Here is a 7,790-nt window from a genome sequence, read left to right as displayed (position 1 = left end):
TTAGGCACCGGTATCGTTTTCAAAGTATTGGTTTAGCACCGGTATCGGAAAAAACCCAATTGATACCCATCCCTATTGAAGAGGCGCCGCTTCCGTACGTTGAAGAGGCGCCACTTCCGTATGTTGAAGAAGCGCCGCTTCCGTACGACGGAGAGGCGCCCCTTCTATACGAGTTCCGTTAGACGGAGAGGCGCCGCTTCCGTACGACGGAGAGGCGCCGCTTCCGTACAACGGAGAGGCGCCCCTTCTATACGAGTTCCGTTAGACGGAGAGGCGCCGCTTCCGTTAGACGGAGAGGCGCCGCTTCCGTACGACGGAGAGGCGCCCCTTCTATACGAGTTCCCTACGACAGAGAGGCGCCACTTCCGTACGACGTAGAGGCTCCGCTTCCGCACGTCGGAGAGGCGCCGCTTCCGCACGTCGGAGAGGCGCCACTTCTATACGAGTTCCGTACGACGGAGAGGCGCCGCTTTCATATGTCGAAGAGGCGCCGCTTCCGCACGTCGGAGAGGCGCCGCTTCCGCACGTCGGAGAGGCGCCGCTTCCGTACGACGGAGAGGCGCCGCTTTCATATGTCGAAGAGGCGCCGCTTCCGTACGTCGGAGAGGCGCCACTTCTGTACGGCAAAGAGGCGCTGCTTCTATACGACAGAGGCGCCTCTTGTTTTGGCTCCAAGCCCCGGTCTGGGATAATGAAATGCTGCATGTGCAAACAGATCTGCCTTGTTTCTATCAACGCCTCCACAATCATCCTCTCTTCTATTCCGAGCTCTTGTCATCGCACTGAGAGGAAGATCAGCAGCACCGAGTGACTCATCAGCATCACCATAGCAACAGCACTGATCCATGTAAATGAACATCTTGTCGGGCGCCGCTCCGTGAAAATATTGTCAGACCGTCATCTGTAGCACGTCAACAGGTGATGGACTGATGTGGCATATACCTTCAGCACCTGGACTCCCACTTTACTTTAAAATGTTCCACTAATCACAAGATTATAATTTAATAAAAATTTCATGGAGCAGATATTTGAATTCCATTATAGTGTCTAATCTCGTAATTATAACATACAATTACTTCATTATTCATACATTTCTCATATTTTAGAGGTAATATAATTATGACTTATTTAGTATTTCATTGGTTTACCCATAAGAAATATGTAAATATATACATACTTATGTAAGTATGAAATGTGCTTAAAGTGTCAATATTAAAATGAAAAGGTACTTGTACGACAGCACAAGTCTAAAAGGTACCGTAGTAAAGTACACCTCTTGAAGTTACCATAGTAAAGTACACCTCTTGAAGGTACTGTAGTAAAGTACACCTCTTGGAGGTACTGTAGTAAAGTACATCTCTTGAAGGTACTGTAGTAAAGTACATCTCTTGAAGGTACTGTAGTAAAGTACACCTCTTGGAGGTACTGTAGTAAAGTACATCTCTTGAAGGTACTGTAGTAAAGTACATCTCTTGAAGGTACTGTAGTAAAGTACAGCTCTTGAAGTTACCATAGTAAAGTACAGCTCTTGGAGGTACTGTAGTAAAGTACTCCTCTTGAAGGTACTGTAGTAAAGTACATCTCTTGAAGGTACTGTAGTAAAGTACAGCTCTTGAAGTTACCATAGTAAAGTACAGCTCTTGAAGGTACCGTAGTAAAGTACACCTCTTGAAGGTACTGGAGTAAAGTACACCTCTTGAAGGTACTGTAGTAAAGTACACCTCTTGAAGGTACTGTAGTAAAGTACACCTCTTGAAGGTACCGTAGTAAAGTACACCTCTTGAAGGTACTGTAGTAAAGTACAGCTCTTGGAGGTACTGTAGTAAAGTACACCTCTTGGAGGTACTGTGGTAAAGTACACCTCTTGAAGGTACTGTGGTAAAGTACAGCTCTTGGAGGTACTGTGGTAAAGTACACCTCTTGGAGGTACTGTAGTAAAGTACACCTCTTGGAGGTACTGTAGTAAAGTACAGCTCTTGAAGGTACCGTGGTAAAGTACAGCTCTTGAAGGTACTGTGGTAAAGTACACCTCTTGGAGGTACTGTGGTAAAGTACAGCTCTTGGAGGTACTGTAGTAAAGTACAGCTCTTGGAGGTACTGTGGTAAAGTACAGCTCTTGGAGGTACTGTGGTAAAGTACACCTCTTGGAGGTACTGTAGTAAAGTACATCTCTTAAAGGTACTGTAGTAAAGTACAGCTCTTGGAGGTACTGTGGTAAAGTACAGCTCTTGGAGGTACTGTGGTAAAGTACACCTCTTGGAGGTACTGTGGTAAAGTACATCTCTTAAAGGTACTGTAGTAAAGTACAGCTCTTGGAGGTACTGTGGTAAAGTACAGCTCTTGGAGGTACTGTAGTAAAGTACAGCTCTTGGAGGTACTGTGCTGCAGCAGCAGAGAGACATTCCCCTCCCTCTGGCCTGGCGAGGCGTGACCAGCTTCATCCCTCGGCCCTCTGAAGCCGCTGCTATGATTAGATTAGAGGTAAGGAAAGCCTGATCAATAGGTTCAGTGCTGCCATTAGGACTCATTAATAATGGATGCTATGGGGAGAGCACAGAGTCAAATTAAAAGTAACCAGAGCTCTCCACATGTACGGCCTCATGGAGCAGCTGATGTGTTTGACCTCAGTACGGGTCTGTTCCTGTTTGTTGTATCCGTTCACCGCCTGACATTCCTGCTCCACAAACGGATCCTTCACCACCAGCTGAGAGACGGTGACAGCAGAGGAGGACCTGAACACAAGAGGCAGGAAGAGGATTAAGGACCACGCTGCAACAAGTCTCTTCACTTGAACGCCAGCGGAAACTCAACGCCTTGAACGCCTGCGGAGTTTGAAGGAACACAAGACGCTTCACAGGTGAAGTGCTTCACCTGCAAGATCACTCCTCAGTGAGTCAGCTGTGCTCAGGGATCACAGACCAGAGGCCCTCAATAACCGGGACATCTGCCTTTAAACGGGGGTCGAGTTGATTAGTCTCTTTTCATCCCACACGTGTCTTCCTTGTGAAAACCTGGCCCCTACATTACCCACAATGCAGCTTGAATTCTGACAGCTGCTTGTTTGGGATGGGTTGTATGTTGTTGGATAAAGATATGAGCTATTATTAAAAGCTTAATTTCTCCTCAGATACTTATCTATATTTATGTAAAACAACATAGCTGTGGTTTTGCATATTCCCTTATATTATTTCCAAACTCCCCGTACAGGACTCCTGCACACACTCCATCAGGCGGCGTTCCACTCCTCGTGGGGGTCTTCGCCAGATCAAACAGAGAAGACCTGTCGAGATCCCCCTGAGCGTTGTTTAATGTCTGATGAGGAGAATCATACGGCGTGGGGCTGCTTTCATCTTCCTCCTCACGTTACAGTAGTTTCCCTTTGCAAACCGATTTAACTTCTTTTTACCGCAATCAATGTGAAGGGAGCATGATGATGTCATTCCAAAGTAGGCTTTTATCCAGATGGACATGGTTTTACTCCGACCACGGAGCACAATAAAATAAAAAAAAGTAATATAAAGACATCAGGCATGCAGCGAGGGGTGCTTATCTTCTGTGTTATGTTTGTGGAAATTGTCTTTACATTCTGACAGCGATCCATAAATTATATGCTAAAGACTGTAATAAGCAGCTCGCCAGACACGCTTTATTTTTATTATGAGAGTCTTTGAAGGGACCTCAAGAGAGGCTTGAAGTGAGGCCTTTAGGGAGGCCTGAATGGACATGAAGGGAGGACCGAAGGGACCTAAAAGGAGGCCTGAGGGGAGGCCTGAATGGACCTAAAAGGAGGCCTGAGGGGAGGCCTGAATGGACCTAAAAGGAGGCCTGAGGGGAGGCCTGAAAAGAGGTCTGAAGGGACCTAAAAGGAGGCCTGAAGGGAGGCCTGATGGGAGGCCTAAAAGGAGGCCTGAAGGGACCTAAAAGGAGGCTTAAAGCGTGGCCTGATGGGAAGCCTGAAGAGACCTAAACGAAGGCCTGAAAGGAGACCTAAAGGGAGGCCTGAAGGGACCTGACGGGGGGCCTAAAGGGAGAACTATAGTGATGCCTGAAGGGACCGAAAAGGAGGCCTGAAAGGAGGCCTAAAGGGAGACCTATAGGTTGGCCTGAAGGGACATGAAGGGAGGCCTTGAGGGAGGCCTAAAGGGAGACCTATAGGGAGGCCTGAAGGGGCCTAAAAGGAGGCCTGAAGGGGGGCCTAAAAGGGCCTAAATGGAGGCCTGAAGGGACCTGAATTCAGGTTTTTATTGGCAGTATAAATGTATATGTTGTATATGCGAGGAGTCATTCTTTCTCCAGTTGCTTGTTGTTGTTGCTATGTTTGATCAGAGTTGTGCTGGCCCCTCTGCATCGACTTGAATTTCATGAATCATATTTCCCTCTCTTCAAAGACCAGATCTGTGTACAGAGCATGACTGCACACAGAGCACCTTTGTGTGTTGGTTTCTTCGTGCTGGAGTTTCCACACTTGTCTGATTCTAGATCAGCTCTGGGCCTCCAGCTCAGGCACATAGTTCTCACTCATGACTCATTCAGTCTGCTGCGGGATGCTGGCGGACCTGGAACTAAACAAACAATGGTTGGCTCCCTATTTATCTGTTTGGTGAATAATAGAAGATTCCTGATGGCAGGAACCCCTCCTGAGCCTCCTGAGTGTGTTGGTGGTGAAGCCTCTGATACAGCAGAGTTAACCTGAGCGCCACACAGGCTCCTCCTGTCTAACATTATGGTTTTAACTTGTTCATAACGTCACTGAAAATCTGTAGCTACTTCTATGTATTATCAATCTGCGATGTGTTCGGGGCCTGCAGCCTTCTGCCACATGGATAAGAAGTCTGAAAAATGTTGTTCCTCTGCTCCTTCAGACCTCTCGTATGGCTTCTTGGGACTTGTTTAACAGCATTTTTTTTATCCAATCACTCTCTTTATCGAATTAAGAGCAGCCTGGTTAAAATGCATGGAAGGGCCTTCTTGAGACCCGAGACACGTGTGACCATTAACATGCGCTGTGATTGGTCGGTGGGGAATGAAGCTAGAAACTTCTAGCTTTCTACCGAAAACCAAAAAGCAAAAAAGTACAACAGCTGGTGTTTTAACTGATGACTCGCTGGTGGATTTACAGATGACGCCTTTTGCACAGGGGGTTACGATGTCATGAGTTGAATGCTGGTTGTTTTATTTTTTTTACATCTGCGGGGGGAGGGGCGGCTATGACTCTTCTGACGGTGATCTCCGGTCTGAACTTCTGCTAGAGCTTCTTGTGTTGCTCGGCAAGGAGTCTGCTGGTCGGGGAAGTGGCTTCCTGGGTCGGTCCACGCGTCCCGAGTGAGCTCCCTCCATGCTCCTGGTGGTGCCGTGTGGTCGGCCCTTTCTTTGGGTGGAGGTTGGTCTGGTCTGGTTCGGGTCAGGGCCAGTTTGAGCTTTGGGTCAGGGCAGTGGTTCTCAATTTTTTTCTGTCACGCCCCATTTTTAATTATTAAGGATGGTAAAATGCAGAGAATAATGCCCCCACTGAGGGATTAATAAAGGATCCTTAAAATAAATAAATAAATACACTTTTTTTTTAAGAATCTGCATCTCCCCACGTGCCCCACCTGTATCACCTCCGCGTCCCACTAGAAGGTCGCGCCCCACAGTTTGAGAACCACTGGGTCAGAGTACATGCCCTGAAGAGCGCTGCGTGTTGATCATGAACTGCCTCTTCAGTAGAAGCATGTCTTTGGGAATCATTTGAAATGTTTGAGCCTCAGAGTAAATGTGTCTTGTCAGCATTTTCCCAGGAGGACGATCTCAGCAGCTGTTCAGTGAGTAGAATATGGATGTATTGAACCATAATGACATTCTGCTCAGTCTGTGTTGTGAATGAATGAAAACAATCGTCATTTTGTTGATGTCATGTTTCTATTTTCATATCACACCTTCATACTCCGCAGCATCCCCAGATGTATCGGCCTCACTTCCTCTTGCTGCAGCTGGGTTCCTCTTGTGTTTGGGATTGTCCTGGCCTTCCCATTTGTGCAGTTTCAGTTGAAGAGAAGTGCTGCTGCTGCTGCATGCGCCATGCTGGTGTCTCGTGGATGGTCCTTGAGTCAGCGTGGAGCTGGTGGACAAACGATTCCTGTTGATGCCATCGTCCAAAACAAACAGAACTAGCTAGCTAACGTGTTCACCGAGTTTCTCCTACGCCGGCGTCTGGTTTGTTAACAGAAAATGCCGAGCTGTCAAGTGCCACGCAGGGAGCGTGACTGTCAGGCATTTGGGTCTTCAGTCACACGTTGTGTTTCTCAGCGTGAGCAGCGTCTCTGCTGGGCCAGAGAGAAGTCAGCCTACATGTAAAAACCTCTTAAAGTAACTGCGGACATGAAGTAAAGCTGCTGCTGGCAGACACATCCCTCTCGTGGTGATGACCTCAGCAGTAAAGACTGCTGGCACCACCTGTAGAGGTGGTGCAGACTCCAGCTTCGACTTCCATGTTTCTGCTTGTGGCCTTAGTTTTCTCCATGAAATAAAACTGTAAAGTCATAAAGAAATGCTGCAGTGACGTCACAGTGTATTCACTGTTCTCCTGCTCATTCTACTCCAGCCTGTCATGGATTCTGAAATGCACAATTAACATCATATTTTCCTATAAAGTAACAGCGAGCTAATTAGACTGAAAAAAAAGCAAATGAAATGTGTCCACAACCAGTACAATAGTAACAAGGCATTAAGACCAAAACATGGCAACTGTCATCAGGGAACTGGAGCCAGATCAATGGACTCATGATGTGACTCGCCAAGGACGTCCAATGAGCACCGAGGAAATCCACCAGACCTGGACAAGTATGCAGGAATATGTGGGAAAGTATACGATACGCGAGTAAACAACTCCAGATGTTTTGGGGTCGACAAGCTAGAATCTGATTGGTGGGAAGTGACGTGAAGGGAAGTAAATATCATTCACAATTAGGGATTCTGATTCTTTGGAATTGTTTGAACTTGTTGAATGAAGATTCTGCTCTTGAAGACGCAGTAAACAGTTTGCCTGAACCCCAATCCTGTCTCCACCATGTGGTACGTACTGTAACGGAACATGTCATCAACACTCACCCTATATTGGCCATTGTTTAACAGCCTCCCCATGGACACGCCCCTCATGACCACGCCTCCATGACCACGCCTCCATGGACACGCCCCTCATGACCACGCCCCTCATGACCACGCCTCCATGACCACGCCTCTATGGACACGCCTCCATAACCACACTACTGTGGACACGCCCCCATGGACATGCCTCCATGACCACGCCCCCATGGACACGCTTCCATGACCACACTACTGTGGACACGCCCCCATGGACATGCCCCCATGGACACGCCTCCATGGACACGCCTCCATGGACACGCCTCCATAACCACACTACTGTGGACACGCCCCCATGGACATGCCTCCATGACCACTCCCTCAAGGACCCGCCTCCATGACCATGCTACTGTGGACACGCCCCCATGGACACGCCTCCATGACCACTCCCTCATGGACACACCTCCATGACCATGCCTCCATGACCACTCCCTCATGGACACACCTCCATAACCACACTACTGTGGACACGCCCCCATGGACACGCCTCCATAACCACACTACGTTGGACACGCCCCCATGGACACGCCTCCATGACCACGCTACTGTGGACACGCCCCCATGGACACGCCTCCATGACCACTCCCTCATGGACACATCTCCATAACCACACTACTGTGGACACGCCCCCATGGACACGCCTCCATAACCACACTACTGTGGACACGCCC

Source organism: Clinocottus analis, unplaced genomic scaffold (assembly GCF_023055335.1).
Source record: "Clinocottus analis isolate CAN_PGR_092001 unplaced genomic scaffold, fCliAna1.0.p SCAF_24, whole genome shotgun sequence".
In the NCBI taxonomy this organism is placed as follows: Eukaryota; Metazoa; Chordata; class Actinopteri; order Perciformes; family Cottidae; genus Clinocottus; species Clinocottus analis.
The sequence above is the reverse complement of the archived record's forward strand: the minus strand, read 5'-3'. Positions refer to the sequence as shown.